The 12,932-nt window shown below is 45.0% G+C and overlaps 1 protein-coding gene across 2 annotated transcripts in view; it reads left to right on the forward strand.

Annotated features, from left to right (window-relative positions):
• Positions 1-12,932, forward strand: part of ZDHHC15 (zDHHC palmitoyltransferase 15) — a gene marked incomplete at both ends in the record, with an annotated part of 368,662 nt that overhangs the window by 264,735 nt on the left and 90,995 nt on the right. The window lies entirely within an intron of this gene.

The following is a 12,932-nucleotide window of genomic DNA, read 5'->3' on the forward strand; positions in this document are numbered from 1 at the left end:
AATCAGCAAAGAAACAGCAATACTAAATGACTCACTAGATCAGATGGACTTAATTGACATCTTCAGAACATTTCACCCCAAAACCAGGGAATATACATTCTTCTCAAGTGCACAGGGACATTTTAAAAAATAGAGCACAGATTGGGTCACAAGCAAAGTATCCCCAAATTCAAGAAGATTGAAATCATATCCAGCATCTTCTCAGACCAAAATGGTGTAATATTAGAAATAAACTACAATAAAAACAATACAAAAAATTCACACACTTGGAAGCTGAATAGCATGCTATTAAGCAATGATTGGGTAACCAAAGAGATCAAGGTAGAAATTAAAAGCATCCTGGAAAATATTGACAATAAGCACAACAATCCAAAATCTATGTGATACAATGAAAGTAGTCCTGAGAGAGAAGTTTATAGCTCTACAGGACTACCTCAAAAAAAAAAAAAAAAAACAAGAAAAAAAATGGTAGGAAATCATCTAACTCTACAACTCAGAAAATTAGAATGAGAGCAACAAATAAAGCCCAGAGTGAGCAGAAGGAAGGAGATAATAAAGATCAGAGCAGAGCCGAAGCCGGTTTGGCTCAGTGGATGGAGCGTCGGCCTGCGGACTCAAGGGTCCCAGGTTCGATTCCGGTCAAGGGCATGTACCTTGGTTGCGGGCACATCCCCAGTGGGGGGTGTGCAGGAGGCAGCTGATCGATGTTTCTCTCTCATCGATGTTTCTAACTCTCTATCCCTCTCTCTTCCTCTCTGTAAAAAAATCAATAAAATATATTAAATAAAAAGATCAGAGCAGAAATAAATGATAGAGAGACGAAAGAAAAGAATACAAACAAACAAACAAACAAACAACAACAACAAAACAACAATAAAAAAGCTCAATGAAATCAAGAGCTGCTTCTTTGAAAGGATAAACAAGATTGATGAACCTCTAGCCGGGCTCACCAGGAAGCAGAGAGGACCCAAATAAACAAAATCTGAAATAAAAGAGGCGAAATAAAAACAGACCCCACAGAAATACAAAGGATTGTTAGAAAATACTATGAACAACTCTATTCTAACAAACTAGACAACCTGGAGGAAATGGACATATTCCTAGAAAAATACAATCCTCCAAAAGTCAATGAGGAAGATTCTAAAAATCTCAATAGACTGATGAATATGGATGAAATTGAAGCAGTCATCAAAAAGCTTCCAGGAAACAAAAGCCCAGGGCCAGGCGTCTTCACAGGGGAATTTTAACAAACATTTAAGGAAGAACTAAAACCTATCCTCCTCAGATTATTCCAAAAAATTCAAGAGGAAGGAACACTTTCAAGCTCATTCTATGAAGCCAGTATCACCCTAATACGAAAACGAGACAAAGACAACACAATGAAAGAGAATTACAGGCCAATAACCCTCATGAACATAGACGCCAAAATTCTCAACAAAATTCTAGCAAATAGGATCCAGCAGTACATCCGAATGTACATACACCATGACCAAGTATGATTTATCCTGGGAATGGAAGGATGGTACAATATCTGCAAAGCAATAAACGTGATACATTACATAAACAAATTGAGAAATAAAAATCTCATAGTCATATCAATTGACAGAAAAAGCATTTGACAAAATCCAACACCCTTTCTTGATAAAAACTATTAGGAAGGTGGGAATGGAAGTATCATACCTCAACATAATAAAAGCCATAGATGATAAACCCACAGCCAACATCATACTCAATGAGCAAAAATTAAAACCATTTCCCCAAGAACAGGGACAAGACAGGGATGCCCACTATCACCACTCCTTTTTGCCATAGTACTGGAAGTACTAGCCATTGTGATGAGACATCAAGAAGAAATAAAAGGCATTCAAATTGGAAAAGAATAAGTAAAACTGTCCTTATTTGCAGATGATGTGATACTTTACATTGAAAACCCTAAAGACTTCATCAAAATAAATTATTACACTTCATAAATGAATTTGACAATGTAGCAGGATACAAAATTAACACCAAGAAATCTATGACATTTCTATACAAAAATAGTGAACTTACAGAAATAGGGACTGAAAAAGCAATCTCATTTACCATTGCACCAAAAATATTTAGATACCTAGGAATAAACTTAACTAAGGTGGTAAAAGACCTATATGTGAAAAAACTACAGGACAGTGAAAAAAGAGATAGAGGAAGACATAAACAGATGAAAGAGCATACCGTGTTCATGGATTGGTAGAATCAACATCATCAAAATGTCCATACTACCAAAAGCAATCTATAGATTCAATGCACTCTCTTTTAAAATACCAATAGAATATTTCACAGACCTAGAACAAATTTTCTAAAAATTCATCTGGAATGAAAAATGACCCCGAATAGCTGCAGCAATTCTGAGAAAGAAGAACAAAGTAGGTGGGCTCTCAATACAAGATATCAAGCTGTATTACAAAACCACTATTCTCAAAACAGCCTGGTACTGGCACAAGAACAGACATATACACCAATGGAATAGAAGAGAGAACCCATAAATCAACCCAAAACACTATGCTCAATTAATATTCGACAAAGGAGGCAAGAACATACAATGGAGTCAAGACAGTCTCTTCAATAAATGGTGTTGGGAAAATTGGACAGATACATGCAAAAAAAATGAAACTAGACCACCAACTTACACCATACACAAAAATAATCTCAAAATGGTTAAAGAACTTATACATAAGACAGGAAACCATAAAAATACCAGAGGAATCCACAGGCAGCAAAATCTCAGACATATGCCAAAGCAATTTCTTCACTGATACTGCTCCTTGGACAATGGAAATTATAGAGAAAATAAATAAATGGGACTACATCAAAATAAAAAGCTTTTGAACAGCAAAAGAAACCATCAACAAAACAACAAGAAAGCCCACTGTATGGGGAACATATTTGCCAATGTTATCACCGATAAAGGTTTAATCTCCAACATTTATAGGGAACTCATACAACTTAACAAAAGGAAGATAAACAATCCAATCAAAAAATGGGCAAAGGACCTAAATAGACACTTTTCAAAAGAGGACATTAGGAAGGCCAAGAGTCATATGAAAACATGCTCAAAATCACTAATCATCTGAGAGATGGAAATCAAAACAATGAGGTACCATCTCACACCTTCCAGAGTGTCTATCACCAACAAATCAATAAACAACATGTGCTGGTGAGGATGCGGAGAAAAAGGAACCCTCGTGCACTGCTGGTGGGAATGCAGACTGGTGCAGCCACTGTGGAGAACAGTTTGGAGTTTCCTCAAAAACTAAAAATGGAACTCCCATTTGACCCAGTGATCCCACCTCTAGGAATATATGCCAAGACTCTAGAAGCACCAATCTGAAAGGATATATGCACCCCTATGTTCATAGCAGCAGAATTCACCATAGCTAAGATTTGGAAACAGCCTAAGTGCCCATCAGCAGATAAGTGGATTAAAAAACTGTGGTACATCTACACAATGGAATACTACACTGCATTTAAAAAGAGGGAATTCTTACCATTTGCAAAAGCATGGATGGACCTGGAGAGCATTATGCTAAACATAATAAGCCAGTAAGAGAAATATAAATATCACATGATCTCACTCATTGGTGGAATATAATCCTCTCTAATAAAATGGTAATATGCAAATTAACCATCACTCTGCTACATAAGCCACGCCCACCAGTCAAGCCAAGTCCACCAGTCAATCAGGGTGAGTATGCAAATTAACCCAAACCAAGATGGCTACAGCCACAGAGAGCAAGGTTTCCCAGGTAACAGAGCAAGCCAAGCTTTCCATAGCCGTTGCAGGCCTAAGCCTCCACTCAAGCTACAAAGTTTCAGTATAGAAGGTAAACAAATTCAAACAAATGGCGGCAGAATGGAGCTTGAGAGAGCAGGCCAGGGTTGCTGGCGGCAACAGGGGAAGCAAAGCTTTCCGCACACCCTGGCCGGGCTCACCCGCTTAAGGCTACAAATTTTCAATTGTAGAAGGTGAATTAACTGCCACAGAAATGGCTGGGGCCCTCTGAGGGAGCAGCAGGCTTGGCTCCGCTCTAGGCTACAAAGTTTCAATTGTAGAAGGAAAATAAATTCCAGATACCAGGGCCTCTGCTTGGGTTGCCAGGGGGCGTGGCCGGCCTGCAAACCACCACAGGCCCCTCACTCAGGCCGCGCCACGCCCCAAGAGAACCCCACCCTGATCCTGGACACCATTCAGGGCAAACCAGCTGGCCCCCACCCGTGCACCAGGCCTCTATCCTATCTAATAAGAATAATATGCAGATTGATCATCACTGCAACACACTATATAGCTGCTCCCATGTGGTCAAAGATCCTGCCCCCATGTGGACACAAGATGGCCACTACAAGATGGCCAGCAGGGGAGGGCAGTTGGGAGGCACCTGGCCTGCAAGGGAGGACAGTTGAGAGGGACCAGGCTTGCAAGGGAGGGCAGTTGGAGGTGATCAACCCTGCAGGAGAGGCAGTTAGGGGTGACCAGGCTGGCAGAGGAGGGAAGTTGGGGGCAAACAGGCTGGCAGGGGAGCAGTTAAGCATCAACCAGGCTGGCAGCGGAGTGGTTAGGGGGTGATCAGGCTGGCAGGCAGAAGCGGTTAGGGGCAATCAGGAAGGCAGGCAGGCAAGCAGTTGGGAGCCAGCAGTCCTGGATTGTGAGAGAGATGTCCGACTGCCCGTTGATCGGGCCTAAACGGGCAGTCGGACATCCCTCCAGGAGTCCCAGATTGGAGAGGGTACAGGCTGGGCTGAGGGACAACCCCCCGCCGTGCACGAATTTCGTGCACCGGGCTTCTAGTGAATAACATAAACTGATGAACAAAAACAGATCCAGAGATGGAGAAGCATTAATCAGACCATCAAACCTCAGAGGGAAGGTAGGGGACGGTGGGGGTAAAGAGGAGAGATCAACCAAAGGACTTGTATGCATGCATATAAGCCTAAACAATGGACATAGACAACAGGGGGAGTGAGCGCATGAATGGGGGGTGGTTGGGGGTAATGGGGGGATAAGGACACATATGTAATACCTTAATCAATAAAGAATTTTTTAAAAAAGAATTAGTAGAGGGGATCACAATACTGGATGTCAAACTACACTACAAAGCCATTATAACCAAAACAGCCTGGTATGAGGCACACGTACAGGCATATAGACCAATGGATCAGAACACAGACCCCAGACATCGACCCACACCATTGTGGTAAATTAATATTTGACAACAGAGGTAAGAACATAAAATGGAGTAAAGAGTTTCTTCAACAAATGGTGTTGGGAAAACTGGAAAGACACTTGATATGAGGCCACCAACTTGTCCCATACACAAGAATAAACTCAAGGTGGGTAAAAGTCTTAAATGTAATGCATGAAACCATAAAAATCTTAGAAGAAAACATAGGCAGTAAAATCTCATACATCTCACTTGACAATATATTTATGGATACATCTCCTAGGGCAAAGGAAACTAAGGAGAAAATAAACAAATGGGACTACATCAAAATAAAAAGCTTCTGCACAGTAAAAGTAACCACCATCAAATTAAAAAGAAGACCCTCTGATTGGGCGAACATATTTGCCAATGATGTATCTGATAAGGGATTTATATCCCAAATATATAAATTACTCATACAACTCAACAAAAAAAAGACAAGCAATCCAATTTAAAAAATGGCAGAAGACCTGAATAAACATTTCTCCAAAGAGGATATACTAATGGCCAAGAGACACATGAAAAAAGGATCAAAGTCACTGATCATCAGAGAGATGTAAATTAAAATGACAATGAGATATCACCTCACACCTGTTTGAACAGCTATCATCAGAAAAATCAAGTGCTGGCCAGGATAAGGACAAAGGGAACACAAGTTCACTATTGGTGGAAATGCAGATTGGTGCAGCCACTATGGAAAGCAGTATGGAGTTTCCTTTAAAAGTTAAAAATGGAACTTCCATTTGACCCAGTGATCCCACTTCTGGGAATATATCCTAAAAACCCAAAAACACCAATCAGAAAGAATATATACACCCCTATATTCATAGCAGCATTATTTACAACTAGAGGCCCGGTGCACGAAATTCATGCACGTGGGGGGGGTGTTGTTTCTCAGCCCAGCCTGTATCCTCTCCAATCTGGGACCCCTCTCACAATCCAGGACTGCTGGCTCCCAACTGCTTGCCTGCCTGCCTTCCCGATTGCCCCTAACCGCTTCTGCCTGCCAGCCTGATCACCCCTAACCACTCTGCTGCCAGCCTGATTGATGCCTAATTGTTCCCCTGCCAGCCTGTTTGCCCCCAACTTCCCTCCTCTGCTGCCCCGGGCACCCCTAACTGCCCTCCCCTGCAGGGTTGATCTCCTCCAACTTCCCTCCCTTGCAGGCCGGGTGCCTCCCAACTGCCCTCCCCTGCTGGCCATCTTGTGGTGGCCATCTTGTGTCCACATGGGGGCAGTCATCTTTGACCACATGGGGACAGACATATTGTGTGTTGGAGTGGTGGTCAATCTGCATATTACTCTTTTATTAGATAGGATAGAGGCCTGGTGCAGGAGTGGGGGCCAGCTGGTTTGCCCTGAAGTGTGTCCCAGATAAGGGTGGGGGTTCCCTTGGGGCATGGGACAGCCTGAGCAAGGGGCCTGTGGTGGTTTGCAGGCCATCCACGACCCCTGGCGACCCAAGAGGAGGCACTGTTATCTGGAATTTATTTACCTTCTACAATTGAAACTTTGTAGCCTGGAGTGGAGCCAAGCCTCCTGCATGCTCCACCGGCAGCCATTTCTGTTTGAGTTAATTCACCTTCTATAATTGAAACTTTGTAGCCTTAAGCAGAGGCCTGAGCCCGGCCAGGGTGTGCGGAAAGCTTTGCTTTCTCTGTTACCGCGGGCAACCCTGGCCTGGTCTCTCCAGCTCCATGGCTGCCGCCATTCTGTTTGAATTTGTTACCTTCTATAATTGAAACTTTGTAGCTTGAGTGGAGGCTTAGGCCTGTCAAGGGCAGGCGGAAAGCTTGTTTCCCTCTTTTGCCTGGGAAACCTTGCTCTCGGTGGCTGTAGCCATCTTGGTTCGGTTTATTTGCATACTCGCCCTGATTGACTGGTGGGCGTGGCTTGGGCTGGTGGGCGTGGCTTGGGTGTAGCGGAGGTATGGTCAATTTGCATATTTGTCTATTATTATGTAGGATAGCTACGATTTGGAAACAGCCCAAGTTCCCATCAGTAGATGAATGGATAAAAAAGCTGTGGGACATTTACACTATGGAATACTATGCAGCTGTGAAAAATAGGGATCTCTTACCCTTTGGGACAGCATGGATGGATCTGGATAATATTATGCCATGTGAAATAAGTTAGACTGAGAAAGAGAAATATTACATGATCTCACCTATTTGTGGAATTTAGTGAACAAAAGGAATTTACCAACAAAATAAGACCTGAAACAGGGAGGCATGGAACAGACTGACATACCTCAATGTGGGATTGGGGGGATAATAAGAGTTAAGCCAAAGAACTTATATACTTATATGCATAGCCCATGGACACAGGCAGTAGGGTGGTGAAGACATATGGTAGTGGGTAGGGGCTGGGAGAAGGAGGAGGAGAAAATGGGAGATATCTGTAATACTATCAACAATAAAAATATATATTTAAAAAGTAGAGGAAAAAAAGGACAGAGGATCTGAACAGACACTTCTCCCAAGAAGACAAATGGCCAACAGATATGTGAAAACATGCTCAACTTGGTTAGCTATTAGAGAATTGCAAATCAAAACTACAATGATATACCACCTCACACTGGTTAGAATGCCTATTATCAATAAGGAAATTAATAGCAAGTATTGGAAAAGTTGTGGAGGAAAAGGAACCCTCATTCCCTGCTGATGGGAATGTAAACTGGTACAGCCACTATGTAAAACAGTATGGTGGTTCCTCAAAATTAAAAATGGAGTTACCTTTTGACCCAACAAACCTCTCTTGGGTATCTACCCCCCAAAATTTGAAAACATTTATTCTCAAAGATATATACCCAACTATGTTCATTACAACATTTTTCATGGTGGCCAAGACATGGAAACAACCAAAGTGTCCTTCAATAGATGATTGGATAAAGAAGATGTGGTACGTATATGCCATGGAATATTTCTCATCCATAAGAAAATATAAAATACTGCCACTTGAGACAACATGGATGGAGGTTGAGAATATTGTACTAAGTGGAGTAAGTCAGTCAAATAAAGCTAAGAACCATATGATTTCACTCATATGTGAGATATAACTGAAATTCAGAGACATAGACAACAGTATGCTCATTACCAGAGGGAAGGGGGTTGGGGGGAGTAAAGGGGGCCAAATACCTGGTGATAGATTATATGACTTTGGGGTTGGGCACACAATGCAATATACAGATCATGTATCATAGAAATGTACACTTCAAACCTATATAATCTCATTAACCTATATCCCCAAAAAATTTCATTAAAAATAAAATTTAAAAATATGCTGAAAGAGTCAAACAGGCAAATACCTTTCTTTCTTGCCTCAATTGTATCAAACTTCGATCACTACCTATCATTGGAAATGAACACATACTGTGCTGAATTAGAAGTCTATTATATTGAATCAGTTGTGTGTGTTTAGTGAACACTTTTGATGAAATTATGATATTAGCTCAAATTATTCATGATTTTAGTTGTTACACTTAATGTCATTAAACGAAGTCATACTCTGTCAATAAATACAGAGAAAATGAGCAGGAAAAGAAAATGCTTTTTCAAAAAGATATATACAACCCTATGTCTATTGCAGCATTATTTACTACTAGGGGACCAGTGCACCTTGAAAGGAACTGTGGGCCACGAGGCTGTGGTGGGCACAGGGGCAGGTCTTGGCCCATCCTCCAAGCCCTCTCCCAGCGCCTTTTACTGTGGCCTCCAATCCCCTCTCTGCTGGCAGCCCCTCTCCCGCCACCGCCACTCCCACCCACTGATGGCATGAAGCCATTAGGGCTGGCACCAGCAGCAGGTGCAAATGGTGGCTACTGCCCCGATCACCCCTCAGGAGCAAGGGGAGGTGGAGAAGCCCTCAGGGGTGATTGGGGCCAGTAGCCACCACTTGCACCCACTGACGACACCAAGAGATCAGCACCAGCACCGGGCACTGGCAGCGGGTGTGAGCAGCAGCTCTGGCACTGACTGTGGATGCGAGCAGGGCCAGCGCTGGCAGTGGTGCGAGCCTCAGCTCTTGTGCCAGCAGTGGGTGCAACCAGGGCCATCACCGGCAGCAGGTGCAAGAGGTGGCTTCCAGCCCTGATCGATCATCCCTCAGGAGCAGGGGGAGGTGGAGAAGCCCTGAGGGGCGATCGTGGCCTGCAGCCACCACTCGCACCTGCTGATGGCACCAAGCAATCAGGGTGGGCACCGGGTGCTGGCAGCGGCTGCGAGCGGTGGCTCCAGCACCAACAGTGGGTGCAAGTGGGGCCAGCACCGGCAGCAGGTGCAAGCACCAGGCAGGACCTCAGCACACGGAAACAAAAAATTTTCAGTAACCACCAGAGGCTTGCCCCAATGACAGCGACCAGCACCCCGCCTTGGTCTAGAGCCCCCATTCACCTGCTCTACCTTCCAGCCACAGCCAATACCCACCATGTTTTGCACTCTGCCGCCTGCTGCCAATGCCCGCCATGTTCTGCACGTGACCCCTGGAGGTCAGTGCATGTCATAGCAACTGGCTGTTCCACCATTGTATTTGCATATTAGGGTTTTATATATAACTAGAGGCCTGGTGCACAAAATTCGTGCATGGAGGGGGGCGTGTCTCTCAGCCCAGCCTGCACCCTCTCCAATCTAGGACCCCTCAAGGGATGTCTGACTGCCCATTTAGGCCCGATCCCGGATCGGGCCTAAACGGGCAGTTGGATATCCCTCTTACAATCCAGGACTGCTGGCTCCCAACTGATCACCTGCCTGCCTTCCTGATTGCCCCTACCGCTTCTGCCTGCCAGCCTGATAACCCCCTAACCACTCTGCTGCCAGCCTGATTGATGCCTAACTGCTCCCCAGCCAGCCTGTTTGCCCTCAACTTCCCTCCTCTGCCAGCCTGGTCACCCCTAACTGCCCTCCCCTGCAGGGTTGATCACCTCCAACTGCCCTCCCTTGCAGGCCTGGTGCCTCCCAACTGCCCTCCCCTGCTGGCCATCTTGTGGTGGCCATCTTGTGTCCACATGGGGGCAGGATCTTTGACCACATGGGGGCAGCTATATTGTGTGTTGCAGTGATGGTCAATCTGCATATTACTTTTTTATTAGATAGGATAGAGGCCTGGTGCATGGGTGGGGGCTGACTGGTTTGCCCTGAAGGGTGGGGGTTCCTTTGGGGTGTGGAGCGGCCTGAGCGAGGGGCCTGTGGTGGTTTGCAGGCTGGCCACATCCCCTGGTGACCCAAGACGAGGCCCTGGTATCTGGAATTTATTTACCTTCTACAATTGAAACTTTGTAGCCTGGAGCAAAGCCAAGCCTGCTGCTCACTCCGCGGCCAGCAGCGATTTCTGTTGGAGTTAATTCACCTTCTATAATTGAAACTTTGTAGCCTTGAGTGGAGGCTTAGGCTGGCAACAGGATGGCTTCTTTTGTTACCGTGGAAACTCAAGCCTCCCGCCCGCTCTCAGTGGCTGTAGCCATCTTGGTTGGGTTTATTTGCTCCTGATTGGCTGGTGGGCGTGGCTTAGGCATAGCGAAGGTGCAGTCAATTTACATATTACTCTATTATTAGGTAGGACTAGAGGCCTGGTGCATGAAAATTCATGCACTGGAGAGGGGGGTCCCTCAGCCCGGCCTGCCCCCTCTCACAGTCCAGGAGCCCTCAGGGGTGGGAAGTGACCCGGTGATCAGTGGAAGGTGACGCCTCATCACACCTCTGCTGCTGCCACTGCTGGCAGAACAAGTCTCGTCCCAACCCTGGTTACCAGAGCCTCGGACTGGCCCTGGGTGCCTGGGCAGCCACCATCTGGGCTTGCCCGCACCTCGGGAGTTGACTGGGCAGCTGCCATCTGAGGCTTGCCTGTGCCTCAGGCCAGCCCTGGGTGGCAAGGAGGCTGAGGGGACTGGGAGACTCTGGAGGCAGGCATGCGGAGTGGCCAGACCCACCTGGGGGTGGGCCCAGCCATGCCACATGCCTGCTGCCCTGGTGGGGCTGAGGGGACTGGGCACCACCATCTTGTGGCTGTGGGTGCTGCCATCTTTGAGGGAGTGGCAGTCAATTAGAATATTCCCTCCTTATTGGCTGTGGGTGCTGCCTTCTTTGTGATGGTGTGGTGGTCAATTAGCATATTCCCTCTTTATTAGCTAGGATAGGTAACCAAGATATGGAAGCAACCTACATGTCCATCAATAGATGAGTGGATAAAGAATATATGGTATATTTGTATAATGGAATATAACGCAGCCATAAAAAATGAAATCTTACCATTTGTAACAACATGGATAGATATAAAGGGTATTATGCTAAGTGAAATAAATCAAAGAAAGACAAATACCATATGATTTCACTTGTATGTGGAATCTAAAAACAGTAAACAAAACAGAAACAAACTTACAGATACAGAGTACATTTTGATGTTTGTCAGAAGGGTAGTTTGGGGTGATGGAAGAAGAAGGGGAAGGGATTAAGATGTGCCCAAAGCCAGGCGGGTGTGTTGACCTGTGAACCAGGAGGTCATGATTTGATTCCCAGTCAGGGCACATGCCTGAGTTGTGGACTGGATCCCCAATGGGGGGTTATGGAGGAGGCAGCCGATCAATGATTGCCTGTCATTGTTGTTTCTATCTCTTTCCCTCTCCCTTCCTCTCTGAAACCCATAACCATTATTGCTTGTCTCATTTTCGGTTCTTATAAGTGTATTTCTAATAGCACATGATCTCACTCATCTAGTGGAAATAATGAACAACATAGACTGATGAACAAGAACAGACCCAGAAACAAGGAGGCACGGATCAGACTGTCAGGCCTCAGAGGGAGGGTAGGGGAGGGTGGGGGTAAAGGCGAGAGATCAACCAAAGGACTTGTATGCAAGCATATGCGCCTAACCAGTGGTTGGGGACAACAGGGGGGTGGGGGCATGTGTGGGGAGGGGTGTGGGATGGGAATGGGGGCATGAGGACAAATATGTGATACCTTAATCAATAAAATAATAATAATAATAAATAAATAAATTAGATGTGAAAAAAATAAAATAAAAATAAAAATTGAAAAAGACATGCAAATTCATTGTTACAAAATAGTCATGGGGTTATAAAGTACCCCACAGGGGACATAGTCAATTATCCTATATAATAAAAGGCTAATATGCAAGTAGACCAAATGGCAGAACAACTGGTGGCTATGATGCTCACTGACCACCAGGGGGCAGACACTCAATGCAGGAGCTGCCCCCTGGTGGTCAATGTGCCCCCACAGGGGGAGCACAGCTCAGCCAGAAGTCGGGCTCGCTTCTCCTGCCTCTGTGGTAGCACTAAGGAACCTCGGGGGATGTCCACCTGCACCCTTAGGCCCACTCCCCTGCACTGTGAGAGGGTGCAGGCTGGGCTGAGGGGACTCCCCAGTGCCTGAATGTCATGCACCGGGCCTCTAGTATTGTAATAACTATGTATGGTTTCAACTAAGTACTAGAATTATCAGGGTAATCCCTTTGTAAGGTATATAAATATCTGACCACTATGTTGTACACCTGAAACTAATATAATATGATATGTTAACTAATGGGGAAAAAGTTTTAAAAAAATGCCTTTTATCTAAGGGAAATAAGAAAGGAGGGAGGGGGGAGAAATGATTTTTATTTGGGACTTACAGTGTGAAGAGAACACTAAACTATGGGGTCAGAAAACGTATACTGGTCACAGCAATACCATTCACTCACTGTGTG

The sequence above is a fragment of the Cnephaeus nilssonii genome, assembly GCF_951640355.1.
Source record: "Cnephaeus nilssonii genome assembly, chromosome: X".
Classification (NCBI taxonomy): domain Eukaryota; kingdom Metazoa; phylum Chordata; class Mammalia; order Chiroptera; family Vespertilionidae; genus Cnephaeus; species Cnephaeus nilssonii.